The sequence below is a fragment of the Podarcis melisellensis genome, assembly GCF_964234715.1.
Source record: "Podarcis melisellensis genome assembly, chromosome: Z".
NCBI classification, from domain to species: Eukaryota; Metazoa; Chordata; class Lepidosauria; order Squamata; family Lacertidae; genus Podarcis; species Podarcis melisellensis.
Genome location: NC_138547.1, coordinates 24008681 through 24024201, shown reverse-complemented (window position 1 = coordinate 24024201; position 15521 = coordinate 24008681). Strand labels below are relative to the sequence as shown.

Sequence of the window (15521 nt, the reverse complement as noted above, 5' to 3'; positions counted from 1 at the left end):
CTTCTTTACTGCTCAGCCAAACTGTGTGTTGTGTTATTGGTGCTTTCTAAAAAGCATGCTTAGGAACAAAAGGAAGTCACCTAACCTGGCCTGCTGCTTCAGGTGTGGTGGAGGACTCTATTGGATCACCACTGTTGACATATAATTTGACCACCAACTCAGTTGTCTTCTGTACATAAAATGAGGAAAGGACACCATATTGTCCTTCACTCATGCCTTGGTATGTCTTGGGAAGTACTTGGTGTGAGCATTTGGAGCAGGACCTCTGAACTGGAGTAGAGGAAGCTGCTGTCTACTGAGTTAGACCAGTGGTCCATGGAGCTCAGTATCATCTACATTGACTTGCAGTTACACTCCAAGGTTTCAGGTTTCAGAGGACATTCTCAGCACGACATGCAGATGCCTGGAAATTAAACCCATGCAAAGCAGATGTTCTACCACTGAGCTATCACATTCCCTAACTGATATGCCACTACTAGGAGCTTGGGATACTGTCTTATAATAAGTCAGAACATTGGCTCACTTAAGAACATAAGAAGAGCCTGCTGGATCAGGCCAATGGCTCACTATTCCAGCATCCCATTCCCACAGTAGTCTGTTCCCTCAGACCACATGGCTCTCACCAGCTTCAGTTGCTATACCAAAAATTTAGGAACTTTCACCACTTTATAACTAAACCAAGTTTTATTGTCTGTGGATCTTTATGATGCACATGAATCTGACCTTTGGAGAGTTTGTAAGTAAATCATTTTTAAACTTACCAAACACATGATCTTTTCCTATGCTAAGGGAAGAGGGAAACTTTGGAAAGAAACTTTTTAAGGAGATATTTTGGATCTCGCTTAGAAGGGCATATTTTAAAGGTCTACCAACCTATTTCCACACTTCGCTGCATATTATGTAACTTTAAATCTCTCCTGGAGTCCTCTCACCCAAAAGCAGAAGTGTAGCATGTGGGGGTGCCATGGAGGCCGTGGCCCCAGGTGCAAAATCGAGAGGGGACACAAACAGACGCCCCCCCAGCAGGCTCCTTCATTGGCTGTGGTGCTTGTGCCTGATGCAACTCTGCCCTTCGGGTCAGGCCTGACCTGGGTCAGGAGAGCAGATGGCTGCCACACACCTCATGCCCAGTGGCAGCAGCTCTGCTGCTGTGTCTCGTCTGATCCAGTGGCGGAGAGCAGCCCTCCTCTGTTGCGGTGAGGCATGCCTGGCTGCAATGGCTCTGGGTCAGGTCTGACCCAGCGGTGGAGAGCAAGAGAGTCAGTGGCAATGCTGCTGCCCACACTCCTTGGATGCAAGGTGCCTCGCACCTGGCTGCAGTTGCTTCACTGCCGGGTCATGTCTGATCTGGTGGCAGGGAGCATCCCACCTCAGTGGGGCACACCCAGCCACAGCAGCGCCACCTCTGCCGCCAGATCATGCCTGACCTGGTGGTAGAGAGCAGGGGGAGAGTAGGCAGCAGCTTCCCCACCCCTCTCCTACCTTGAACTGTGGCATGTGGGAGGGCGCCCTCCACACCCCTGCCCCCTCAGGGACGCACCCCTTGCGTCTGCCCAGGGCATCACAGGCATATACTCTGCCGCTGCCAAAGAGTACTTGCCCTAAATTTGGATCTTAGCATATAAATGCCAGAGAGAGAGAGAGAGAGAGAGAGAGAGAGAGAGAGAGAGAGAGAGAGGGAGGGAGGGAGGGAGGGAGGGAGGGGGAGAGAGAACACTTTATGCTAGTAGATGCATTTTTCTGCACATTGCTCAGCTAGAGAAGTGCATTGCAAAATTCAGATTAAATGAATATTTCAAAGGATGGCTGTGTTTCAGTTCATGTATTGTTTCAGAAAGTGTGAAACAGGTAAGCAAACTGAGCTGAAATTCTGCACCATCCCTTGCAGGCCTCTGGATTTAGATGCCCCTGAAAAACGTCAAGAGTAAAAGATTTATTTTGGCACTTATAAAAATGAGAAGAAAAAATGACAGAAAGACAGACAGGGAGGGAAGGAGGAAGAAAAGCGAGGAGAAATTTACTTAGAGAGTTTTCTTTTCTTTTGCAGCTTCAGATTACAGCACTATCCCCATTGTGGCTATGGTTATACCGAAGAGCCAGTCGCTCAGCAAGTGACTTATTGATCCTTGTCTGCAGGCTGAACCCTGACAGCAGCTGTTGCTGTTCATCATGCTCGACTGTCTTCATGTGTTGTTTCCATGACTTCTGAATTTATCGCACCTGTCTCAGGCTCCAGGGGGGACATCAGATTCCTGTGAGCTGGATCACTTAATGGCTTTCCAAAAATGTCATTTGTTTAAAGTTTCACTCTTTAACCTTTCTTTCTCATGAGCACAAAAAGAAGGGGAAAGAAGGGGAAGGCCAAAAAACCTGTCTGCACAGTGTATTTCTAGCCTACAAATAATCTTTCCCCCTCCCATTGACATTAATCTTTCTTTCTCCTCCCCTCCCAGGCATCAAAGGCTCATGGGCAGCAATCTTAGTGAATAAGCAGTACAGCACTGTGTACATTCCCATGCAAGATGCAATGAAGTGATTTCAGTTTAATGTGCTGAAACAAACAGAAGCATCATCGCAACACAGAGCAAGAGTCTGAGCAGATGAAAAAGAAACTAAATTTAGCCAGTTGTACAATAACTAGCATTAGCAGCAGGGACACTGTAAATTAATTTTCGCATGTCACAGCCCGAAGAGTGCTACAGATCCTACAAGCAAAATGTGTATACACAATTGTGAGCAAAGTTGCTTAAATAACACAGACATAGAAAAGTCCTGACTTTATTGACAAAACTCGACAGTGTATAATCTGAGAAGAGACAGCGGAGATCTTGCCTTTCTCAGGGCAGGCCTTGTACATAGAAGGGAAACATAATGCCAAACATACAGAGGAAAACTTAATCAGAACTACAAAGCCAATAAGAAAATGTGACACCTCAGTGAAAATCATGCTGTTCAGCCTGGTGTCCACCTACCCCCCCCCCTGACTAGTTGACTTAAACAGAATTAGCACTTAAGCTACAAACTGGAAGATCCCTGCTGTTGCACATCCATCAGTACTCACCTAGCCAAAGTTACAAAACTCCAAAGATATCCAGCCCCTCTGGCTTCATTTCCCCCCTAGAAGCACAGTTATGGCATTTCCCAGAACTACTAGAAAACAGAGATTAAAAAACCCAAACCCAGTGCCAGCATGTGGTCAGTGGATCACTGACTTAGTTAGCGGTGGCCCACCAGGGGGCCTTTTGGTGACCACTTCTTTATCATTGGAAAAGAGGACAAAATAAGGTGCTGATTTCCATAAACAGTGCATAAGCTGTTTTATGTGTATAGATGCAGATTTTGCAAAAATTACTATAATTTAAACATATCTTACCATAGTTGACAAAGCCCTTCTGTATTTCCTTTCTAACATATCTTTTTTCTTTAAGCCAGCCTTGGACCAGAAAACCCTCTAAAGGACTGTCCTCTGTTAAGAATGACATGGGGACACTCTAGTTGAACCAGGTAAATGTGCATAGAATTCAGCATTAGATAAGTTAACAGTCCATGCTGAAGAAGGTGCAGAAAGAAGCAATGGAGCAACCTCAAGGCAACTCCATCTCTCCCTTCTTAGTTTTCTTTATCTTTAAACTGGACTTGACCTGGACAGCCCTTGAAGAAAAAGTATACCCACCCCCTCCTTTTTTTTGAAGAAAAAAAAACCTCTCACCAACACAGTAAACAGATTGGATAAATCACACTGTAGACACTTCAATGAAAATGAAAAAGAAGAAGCAAAAAGGACGAAGTCCCTTTATGGTGGGAAGGAAAAGAAACTTCATGCAGTCCAAACCCTTTTGCCCATCGCTGACATGTATTTTTACACATCTGATGTAATTAGCATATGGAATAAAGTTCCACCATACGGCACTGAATGTTTGTGGTTTCACTTTCAATTGAAAAAACTTGGACCATTTGTCTCTTCAAAGCCTAGTACAGCAATATTTGGACTATTGCAGTATAGGAGAAAATTGCCCATAATATACACCCAATACAACACTCCATGTTCCTATGAGCTGTGTGCAGCTCGGAATATGGACTCCGAATTCCCTGAAAAATGCTAGACTTCATTGGGAAAATAGAACCTGGCCCTCTGCCTTCTGTCAGCCAGCTGTGTGTTGCATGCTGCAATGCATCCATTGATTTATTGAGTATGGAAGTCTTCCAAACTTCATTAGGCAAGGTGAGGCAACTGCTTCAGGCAGCAGGATCCACAGGGGCAGCGGATCTAGCCTCCAAGGAATGCATCTCCCACTACTGCTGCAGCAACAACAGCTACAGCATATTCCTTTGAAGTCCAATCTACATCCTCCTTAGCAGCTCCCTGCCATTCCGCCTCTACAATGACCTCTTGGTGAATAAGAGGTATTGCTGGTCTCCTTTCACTGTTGTTCCCAGTGTAGATATTTATTCCCCATTGTTCTTGATGCAGAAACTCACTCACCCCTTCTTCCCTGCTGGGGATGAGCGCCATCTTGTGGTTTGCCTCAGATGCCAAAATGTATTGGGCTGGCCCTGCAAACTTCCAATATGAGCATCCAGTCGTTTCATTCCCTCCAGCAATCTGGCATGCAGACTATGGTGCATATATGCAATCTATTCCCCAGGGTCAGACATGGCCCTCAAGCTCATTTTATGTGGCCGCCTGGTACCTTCTGAAATTGTTTCATTCTTCCACCCCATCATAGTCCTTTCTAACCTGTTTCTTTCCTTCTTTAAATTTCCTGGCTTCTAAAATGTGTTTCTACCAATTTCAGAATACGGAATCTAGGTGGGCAAAAAAGAAAACCAATTAGACGATTCAATCAGCAACGCTAATGATGTACAATAACATGAAGAAGCTTCTTTAAAGCAAATTATTTCTAAGTAAGGTTGTCTTCCTGCAACCTTCCTGTGCAGTGTCACATGCATGCGCTGTACGTAGTGATGCCACACACCTGCTGTACATAGCGGTTTGCCACCGGCGCCACCCGAATGCCATATGGATGGTGGTGGGATCCCTCCGTCACCACTACAATCACAAGTGGAGGATCCCTCCACCGCTGCTGCAGCTGCGACAGAGGATCCCGCCACTGTCTGTACAGTGCTCGGGTAGCGCCGGCAGCAAACCGCTACGTACAATGCATGTGCGGTGTCTCATGCATGTGCTGTATATAGCACATGCGCCCTACGTAGTGGTGCAACGCGTGAGCAGCTGGCGGTTTGCCTTCATTCGCCCCTGTGTATGTTACCTCAATCTCTGAGCGGTGCAAGATTCCCGGGGTTCCAGGAGCTTACCCTGGGTTTAGGATTCCTTTCGGCGATGACACACAGCAGAGGCTGTAGTGTCTTTATGATATATGGTTTCTTTATATACAACCTGTGTCTATAATGGAGGGGTTCACATTATTAACACCCTAAAAGAATCTAGTTTCTTGCATATCAACAGCTTTGGATTCAAACAGAGCTCAGACACATTGCTCTGATTCTCTCTCCAGCTTGCTGCTTTACTTCTGTCGCACATCACTTCTAGGGCAACTCAACTCTGAACTCAGGCCTTGTACTTCTAACTATCTAAGAGTTGAGGGAGGGCCCCCACCCATTTGCTGTTTCACAAGGAGCCCCTTTCCTTTGTCTCCCTTAATGGCCCATCACTCAGGCTAGCCTGGCATATGTTTCAACACTTGCTGGATCTAGGCATTAGAAGGATCTCTAGTTCCTCCCCACACCCCAAACTCATAACATTGTATTAGCTGATCATTAACTGTGATCAGTCCCAGTTCAGGAGTAGCAAAGAGTAGCAAAGTCCCAGTTCAGGAGTAGCAAACAATACATATCCAACCAATCCGTCAATCAAGTCAGACTGTCTGTCTGTATTTCTTAATTGTGCACACACAAAATCTTGCCCTGCAACACAGTTGACTTGCAACGTGTGCCCATTTAACTTGCGTGATTGCAGTTTTACGTGCTTGCCAGCCAGCCAGCTGACATAGCACAAATTAAACACGCAAGGCAGAGAGCTTAAAAGCTCTCATGGGGCCATCTGAGATCTCATGAAGGCTGCGGGGGGCGGGGAGAGTCTGTGGCAAACTGAAGTAAAGAATCAGAGGCAGAAGCTGAAGCTGAAGCAGGGAAGGAAGAAGGTCAAGTGGCAGAGATGAGTCTGGCTGGTGAAGAAGCTTGGGTGCCTCCCCCTCCTGCTGCAACAAGCTCCTCATCCCCCTGGTTTCCCAGGATTAAGAGAGGCATGAAGAGAGCAAGCAGAAGAGAAGGGAGATTCACGCAGGAGGAGACTCAGGTTGACTGGGGAAAACGCTGGAGAGCAGGGGACTTAGGCAGTTGTGGTGCAGGGGTGAAGGAAGGCTAACCAGCTCCCAGTGCAAGGGGCGAGGCAAACTGCCCCACGGCACATGCACATGCGGTGTACATAGCATGCAGCATACATAGCGGCGGCACACATGTGCCACAGCGTCGTTTGCCGATGGCACCACTCAAGCGCCGTACGGATGGCAGAGGAAGCTCGCCGGCGCCGCTGCAGCCTCCACACGCAGCTGCAGTGGCACGATGGCGGCAGCTTGCGCCACCGAGCCCAGGGGCAGCGGGGCAAGCCTACTCCCCCACCCCCTTCTTCCGCCACTGCTGTGGGGAGGCAGGGGGCCTTCAGTCTCAGCAACTGCTTCATGGGGGCAAGACCTATCAAAAATGAGTTGCTATGCTCATTAGATCTGACACTCCTATGCAGATCCTGTTTTAGCTAATCAGCTTGCTTGGGGTGATTTACTGCTGACTCGCTCCTGACAGTTGCATTTATTAAAAGGAGAGGAGGAGCGGAATCATGCATGCCACCTTGAGCTCCGTGGTGGAACAGTGGGACAATAAATGTAACAATAATTAAAAGTACCGAAAATATCCTAGTCCACAATATAATCTGCTAATGTTGAACATACAACAGCTAGGGCTCTATCCAACATTCTCTGTTTGCTCTTGTGCTAGCTGACGGGCAAGTTTTAATGTTTTGCAAGAGAGGAATCCAATACAGCAGTTGAGCTAGTGGAAACCCATTGTGCAACAAGTTACGTAATCTACTGTACAACAGATTCTGGGGTGTTTTTTTCCCATTTCTAGTTGTGAACTTTGTGAGCCCTACATGAATGTTTGTAAAAATTGCAGGGACTTGCATAGGTGTGAACATGTAAATGGGGGGGGGGGTGATATTGCAATCCAACTCCCTCCCCCAGTCACATTCACTGAACATCTCAGAGAGTCCAGGAGAGAGATTCTTGTAGGCTTCTAACATCACTGCCTTCAACCATTTGCTATGTCTTGGGCTCTCTCCATTTGGTGGTCACTAGATCTGGTGCCTGAGCTTGCATCCCCACCCAACCTCTCTCCCCAACCCCTTTTTGTTATATATATTTAGACTGCAAGCTTGTTCATACCCTCCAACCTTTCTCCAATGAAAATAGGGGTGTCCATGATAATTTTACTATTTATACCCCACCCATCTGACTGGGATGCCCCAGCCACTCTGGGCAGCTTCCAACATAGACAATAACATAGTAACACATTAAACATTTAAAAAACCCTTCTGTATACAGGATTGCCTTCAGATGGCTGGGGGTCAGGTAACTCCATACCGTCCAACATATCTCCGATGAAAATAGGGACATACTAAGGAAAAGCGGGACATTCCAGGATCAAATCAGAAACCAGGACGGCTTCTCTGTATCAGGGACATCCCTGGAAAATAGGGACACATGGAGGGTTTGGCTTGCCACTATGGGAGACTTTTTAGCTACAGTGGGGTAAAAATGCTTCAGATAAATAAATAAAAACCATCTTAGATGCAAAAGCAACCATGGTGAGTATGGGCAGGGACAGATTTAGGTTTGATGAGGCCCTAAGCTACTGAAGGTGATGGGGCCCTTTATATGTCCAGCTGTCCTTTGTCAACAAGAAATTGTTTTTGAGTTGAATATATGCTATATAGGGACGCGGGTGGCGCTGTGGGTAAAAGCCTCAGCGCCTAGGGCTTGCCGATCGAAAGGTCGGCGGTACGAATCCCCGCGGCGGGGTGCGCTCCCGTTGCTCGGTCCCAGCGCCTGCCAACCTAGCAGTTCGAAAGCACCCTCGGGTGCAAGTAGATAAATAGGGACCGCTTTCTAGCGGGAAGGTAAACGGCGTTTCCGTGTGCAGCTCTGGCTCGCCAGAGCAGCGATGTCACGCTGGCCACGTGACCCGGAAGTGTCTTCGGACAGCGCTGGCCCCTGGCCTCTTGAGTGAGATGGGCGCACAACCCCAGAGTCTGGCAAGACTGGCCCGTACGGGCAGGGGTACCTTTACCTTTACCTTATATGCTATGTGGTAATTTATGGACCTAATAGGTATCTAAAGCCATTTGCACTTAACAAAATATGTATTTTCTCAAAGTAATTGTTGAACTTATCTTATATTTTGGAAATGTACATCCAGTTGTTTTTTTCCTTTAAATTTTTGGGAGGCCTCCAAGAGAGTGGGGGCCCTAAACTATAGATTGTTGATAGCTTATCCAGCACTGAATATGGGCAGGAAGAAGGAAGTAATCAGGTTGGTTGGATATTACTGGACTTACAACTGTGTTTTCTGAATCTTTTCAAGATGCTCCTTCTGTTTAATATACTACTTGCTCAACTTCATGGGGAAAGGGTGTGTGGGAGAGGAGAAAGCAACAACATTCTATCACAATTAGATGCAGGGGGCCGAGGATAAAATGGGATCATGCTCAGTAAACTCCATTATGATTACTGCTTTCTAAATGCAGTAAATAAAGTCATTCTCAAAATAATTTAGGAGGTAATTATGTGCAAAGTCATCATTAAGGACTTCTCATTTTATTTACAGAACTTAGATATTTACTCATAAATGAAGCTTGACTTCTAGTGGTATGTGTTTGGTTTCACATGTCACATTGCTGGATCACTTGTGCTGGTAACAAACAGATCACTGGGGATGTCTCTGTCGCAGTCCCTGGGAAAATCTGTGTAAAGAGTTTCTTGAATGGCAGGCCTCTCAGTTGTTTGAAGTTCAACAGCAGGGATCATTCAGTTTGTGACCTAAGAGGTTAATTCTGTTCCCAGTGTTTGCCAACTACCCAGAAGGGTCAATATGTTGTTTAGTAGCCAGTCAAAGTGACGTGGCATTCACTGAGGTAGGCAGTGCCCCATTTGGTTGCGTAATTCTGATGCTGTTTTCCCTGTGTACCTTTGGTTGAATGTCTTCTTGCTAGAGATGTAATCTTATTCTTAGTACTGGTTAAGATTACTTTTCAGTGATCTCATCACACATACCATTTCACTTCAGTTTTCACTTAGTTATTTTAAACTATCCCTTATCTGCTCCCTTAGCTTTCTCAGAATAACATTATCATTTACATTTTTTATGCTGATTCCTGAACTGTCTGAAAACTCAGTAAGCCAATGAGCAATTACTGGCTTACTGAGTTTTCAGACAGTTCGGGAATCAGCATAAAAAATGAAAACATAATGTAATCCTAGCTGAAGATATGAAGTATGTTGAGGTATGTAGGCCTCAGGGTTGCTGTCTGTTCAAATGAGGTACAGGAGGTGACAGATCTCTTTTGCCCAAGTTACTAGTCTTTGCCATTTTTTTTCTTATCAGCTAGCTAACATATTAACAGCTTATATTGTCAAGCATGTAAGTGACGCACCACAGTCCCAAAAAATCAGTTCACATTGTTCAAGGTGTAGGTTTCAGGGTGTGCTTATAATTCTGTCCCCCAACCCACACTTTGCCCAGAAAACCAAACAAAAATAAATGCAATTGTATTTTTGCATGAATTAATAATGAGAAGTAATAAGCATAAACAGGATGAGACAAAAATTAACCAGTTGTTATAGTATAATAATAATAATAATAATAATAATAATAATAATAATAATAATGTAATATCACTTTTACAATATATATGCACCACTCTCATTTTAATATCCACAAAATACAAATAAAGCCTGTTTTTTGCTACATTAATAAATATCATAGATTCACATTAAGATGTGAGTCTTTGACTGTACTTTCTCTGTGTGTCTGGCTAAGGGCAGAAAAGGGAGAGGAAAGTCAACAATAACGCAGTGAATGTTAATGGTGATTAATGGCTAACATAATCGCCTCAGCAGTGAATCAATAGGGCAGAAGTTAAAGTGAATAGACCTTTCAGCAGTACTCAGCAGACAGTTAAGATCAAATGATTATGACTGTAGCTGACTAAATCGTATGGAAACAAATATCATATCTGAAAAATTCTAAAAGACAAGAGCAACTGGTATCAGACTCTGAAGAAAGTTGCTGCAAGCAAGACTCCTTTTGCAAAGAGAGCAGACAAACAGTCTATACGCCAGTTCGATGCTCAGTCCACTTACAGCAAGACAAAAAGTCTCTGTTCCTTTCCCTTCAATTTGTATTCTGTTTTGGTCAGTAAGGTGTTACCTTGATTTCTCTCCCCATCTGTTAAGTGACTTTGCTAACATCTTCTATGACCTTTGCAGCAAGTCCTTCTGATCTGGAGAACCATCATCATTTGGATTGGAGACAATCCTGTCAGGAATGTCCTCAGCAACATCTAGCAAAACACAGTACAATTAAGAAACAATAACCCCACCCACAACCCCAAAACAATAATTCCACATGCAATGCATCACACACATAGGGCTCATCCAGTGGCGTAGCGTGGGGGTGCAGGGGGGGCGCACAGGGCACAACATCGGGGGGTTAGGGTTAGGGGGCACAAATCCACGGGTTAGAGGGCGCAAATCCATGGGTTAGGGGGCGCAAATTACTTGCCTTGCCCCGGGTGCTGACAACCCACGCTACGCCACTGGGCTCATCCACAACAACAACTGCTCAGACATTGAAGAAAGTGTGGTTGAGCTCATAGGCTCAGCTTTTGGAGTGACCAGAATGTAACTAATCTATCAATGGCACATCCCTGCCAAAAGATCTCCCCTTCATGCTGTTGTAGTTCAGGAGACTGAATCTCTGCAGGGCCTCCAGGTGTCACAATACACAGTTATAGTAGCACATATCAGAGTGCAATCACTTCATGTTAGAGCAGGGGTGCCCAAACTTTTTTCAAAGAGGGGCAGATTTGATGAAGTGAACATGCGTGAGGGCCAACCCAAGTTGTTGAGCTTTTTTTTTAGGATTGTAAGGTTAAGGTAGGGTTGGGGGGGGAAACCTTCCTGAGACCCTACAGAGCAGCTGCCAGTCAATGTAGGCAATAGCAAGTTAAATGGACAAGCCTTACTCAATACAATGCAGCTACCTATTTTCTTTTCAGAGAGGGGGTGGAGGGAGATACTTCAGCTCAGCCCGTACTCCACACAAAGAAAAGCACAAGAATGGTAAAGGCGGGTGGACAGAGGATTTGGGGGGTATGGCAGGGTGGGTGGGTGGGGAGATGGTTTAAATCTACATACAGCAAAAAACTGTGCCTACTGGGAAAGGGTATTGGAAAGGCTACCACAATTTAAGACCAGGACATCTGTCACAGTCACTGATATCTCTTTCCAGTCCTTTTACTTGTAGGTGGAAAAAGTCACTGTGGCACTAAAGATGCATTAGAGCAGCTCTGAAAGGCTGAAAAACACCTCTTAGTTCATCAGTGCCAGACCCCCTCTGTGGAAATCTGCAATAATAAAAAGAATATTTAACTATGAAGAAGAATTGGATTCAATCACCCAGGCCCCCACTGGCAGTTATTTTAAAAAGAAATTAGAGCATCAATATTTGTAATTTAGAGTCACTTACATGCATACGATGAAACAATAAAAAAAGAGGATTGTTTTGAGAACGTGTGATGCCTTGAGGGGTGAAAAACCATTTAAATTATTCAGATACAATTTGTCTTGTAAGCAAAATACAAATGGCATTTGCATTAATTTTCAACTGTTAAGCACTGCAGCTTTGGGGCTTGGCTGGAATGAATAACGTAAGCTGTATATCACCCTGCTCAGAGGAGATAGAAGCCAAAGTTTACCAGTGCGGTGCACTTGTATTCGGTGCATTGTAGTTCCAGAACAAAACACCAGAAAAAGTCAGTCCACTGTTAATCCTTGGGTGATAAATTGGTTTGGATAGCAACCATCCCACAAGATCCAATGAAAGAACCGCTGCCCAGAATCTAGAGCTTTGAGGGTGTTTTCTAGGCTACAGCAGGGAAAGCATAAAACTAGGCACAACCAAGTACATATCTAACATGCATCACAGCACACATCAAACACACACACACACGCACGCACGCACACACACACTGTGGTCCATAATATGGAGAAATGTATTATGGACTTAAAATACAATACAATATGCTGGGGAACATAAAACAATTACATCACTTGAATTGTTATTTTTATTTCTTGCCTAATTATGAATCGAATTGGAAATTGACAAAAAGCCATGACTGATTATGAACAATGGGTTGTTGGTTCCTCATTTTCAATGTTTATTTAGAAGTAGGTCAGCCCACTCAGTTCAATGGGTCCTGCTCCCATGTAATTGCATATGATTGCAACCTTAGCATGTTCAGCATATCTAAGACTGTGAACCTCTACATCAGGGGTCAGCAAGGTTTATCTTGCCTGGGCCAGATCGGTCCCACAGAGATCCCTCCATGGGCCGGATCATGCACATGCCTGCATTTTTTGGCATCTGTGCATGCGGAGATGTGATTTTCAGTGCCGCAGAAGCGAATCCCCTTGCCGTGCTGCACCAATTTAGCGCAGCGTGTGAACTGGCGGCTCGGTTCGGGTGCGGCTCATGGGCTGGTCAAACAACCTCAGCGGGCCGCTTCTGGCCCATGGGCCTTAGGCTGCTGGCCCCTGCTATACACACTTACCTGGTAAGACATCCCATTGAACTCAGTGGTGTTTATGTCTGAATAGACATGTGCAGGATTGCCCTGTATTATCCTAAGGTCCGAAGATTGCTGTGAACTAATGCAACTACATTAGTAAAAAGGCACTCAGAAGCTAAACACTGTTACAACATTTTGTGTAACTATGGAATTTACTCCAAGTCTTGAAAAGCGTGACAGAAACTACTGGATTCCAATGACCAATATATTTTGAGGCCTGTATCCTTTTGGTACCTAAAGCAAGTGATTATGTATTACACAACAGTGGTACATTAGTCTCTAGATTTAATGGCATTACAGGGAAGACTACTTAGATCAGGAATAGGAAACCTCAGGCCAATTCCAATGCTGGGGAATCTCATAAGGCCATATTCTCTCTTCCCAGACCACCTACTCCTACTTGAGAGCTTTTGCTTGGCTGGACTGTGTCCATAAGAACGTGAGAACATAAGAAGAGCCAGCTGGCCTGTCTAACGCAGCAGCCCCAGAAAGCATGATAAATGGTCTAGGGTGATGGGAGTTATAGTTCAGCAACTCTGGAACACCAAAGGTTCCCAAATCCTACTCTACAGCAAGGACAAGAAAGGACGTAGTAGAGGTACCTCTAACAGGATATAGAGTCCTATAACCTAGAAATCCCAAAGGGGGCAGAGTCTTCCATGGAATTGCTGTGGGTGGTGATACTGGGCCCCATGAATAATTCACTACTGGGGATGTACTATCATCAGCCTGACCAAAATGCCCAAGATGATCTTGAGGTAAGGAAGGAGCAATCCAAAAGAGGAAGTGCTGGAGTAATGGGTGATTTCAGCTGCTCTCACATGGACAGCATAAGTGTACTTCTGTGTTGTTACACAGAAGTAAACTTTCTAGGCACCCTAAATGACCGCACCCCAAAATAGTTGGTCATGGAAACTATCAGAGGGACTGTGGGTCTAGACTTAATCTTCAGATGTGCCCAGGTGTCAGGGACTGGGCAGAAGAGACATGGTGGAGACCAGCTCGCCATCTTGACCTTTCCAGGGAGGAGGGTGACGGAGACAGTATAGATTTACAACAAGGGTTTGAGGGAGATAGCAGCTCAGAGGCAGATGAGGGAGAATGTTGGGAAATCATTTGAGAACCAGAGCAACACCCAGCTGACACGGTGTCATTAGAAACCATTTCAGACCCTCCATCCCCCAGAACCCAGCGAGCCTTGAAAGTAGGAGAGCAAAAAGCTCAAAGACAGAGGGCACGTAGCAGCATCCATAGAGGTGATGAATGAGGAAGTGGGAGAGATGGGGGGGAATTCATCCGGGACAACACCATTATCCAAGAGGCTACATTCTATAGCCTCTCTCTGTAAAGTTTGAAATAAGAAGGGACTGTAAGAAACCTTTCCTTGTCTTTATACTTTCCTAGGCAACCAGTTGGGAACCAATGACAGCATCCTGCCACCAGGATATGGTGGGAGATGTGAGAGATCTAGGGATAGCAATGAGCAGTGAGGTCGCCATGTTTGCTGATGGCACCAAATTGTTCAGTGTGGTTAATGCAACTCAATGTAAGCAAGGATAAAGTGATGGGGGTGGGGGGTTCTTTACCACTAGCAACATGGTCTTGGTACCCACTGTTATCTTCTTCAACGGCTTTGCTCCATGACAGATCACCACAAACTTTGGGACTGTTGAAAAATATACCCAAAAAATTAATGAATGTGACTCAAATCAATGTGACTCTACTAGACCCAAAATTCTTTACCAATGTGGACTAAAGTCGCTTCTGGGGCCTCTCTGGGATTAGGAGCCCTGAAGCTGAAGCTTCATCAGTTTCATAGTAGATCTGCCTCTGTGCGTTGTATGGATAAAGTGGACAAAGATATGTTTTCCTCCCTCCCTCATAATACTGGAACTCAAGGCCTTCCAATCAAGTGGAATGTTGGAAGATTCAGAAGAGACAAAACAAAGTACTTCTTCATGCAGTGCATAGCAGAAGTGGGGGACATTTTTCAAACCATGGGCATTATTCTCTTGAGGGCAACCTTCCAGGGGTAACATCCCAGTGGTGGGTGGGGGCTAGAGTCAAAAGTGGATGAAATAATAGGTACTCTGTTCTTCCTCCCAGGCAAATGCTTGTTGGAAACCCACAAAAGAGGTCCCGAGCACAACAGCCATCTCTAGTAAATGTGACCTCTGTGATGGCGTTACCATCACTGGTTTAAGTGTGTGAACTTTTCGGCTAGGCAAGTATCTTCTAATTAACAGTCCCATAGCTCTCAGCTCATGTCTGTGATTTGAGGACCTATTAAAATCTTTATTTTGCCAGAAGAACGAGTGTGTTGTTTCAAAGTGCTCATCATTACACAAAATAGCTTTGAGCTTAGAACTGTATCGATCAAGTCCAGCCTGCAAACACTAAACTGCTGTGAATATAGTATCCGTAGGGACATTAAAAAGAGCATCTGTAATCAATTGAAGTAAACCCTTTTATTGGTGATCGTACATTCTGCATACCAGAGCAGTCAGGAGCATGCAATCAGGGAATGGCTGTCAAGCAGACAAACCTTGCCAGGGATTTCAGGCCATAAAACAGGAATGGCAGAGCCTAAGGCTGGGGT

At 45.0% G+C, this 15521-nt stretch overlaps 1 long non-coding RNA gene across 1 annotated transcript; it reads right to left on the bottom strand.

The window, feature by feature from the left end:
- Window positions 1-10449: 10449 nt before the first annotated feature.
- Window positions 10450-11693, bottom strand: LOC309362093. Its single transcript, XR_014164794.1, has 2 exons — window positions 11534-11693; window positions 10450-10633 (listed from the first exon to the last, which is right to left on the bottom strand). It is a non-coding gene; the product is annotated as an uncharacterized lncRNA (long non-coding RNA).
- Window positions 11694-15521: the final 3828 nt, after the last annotated feature.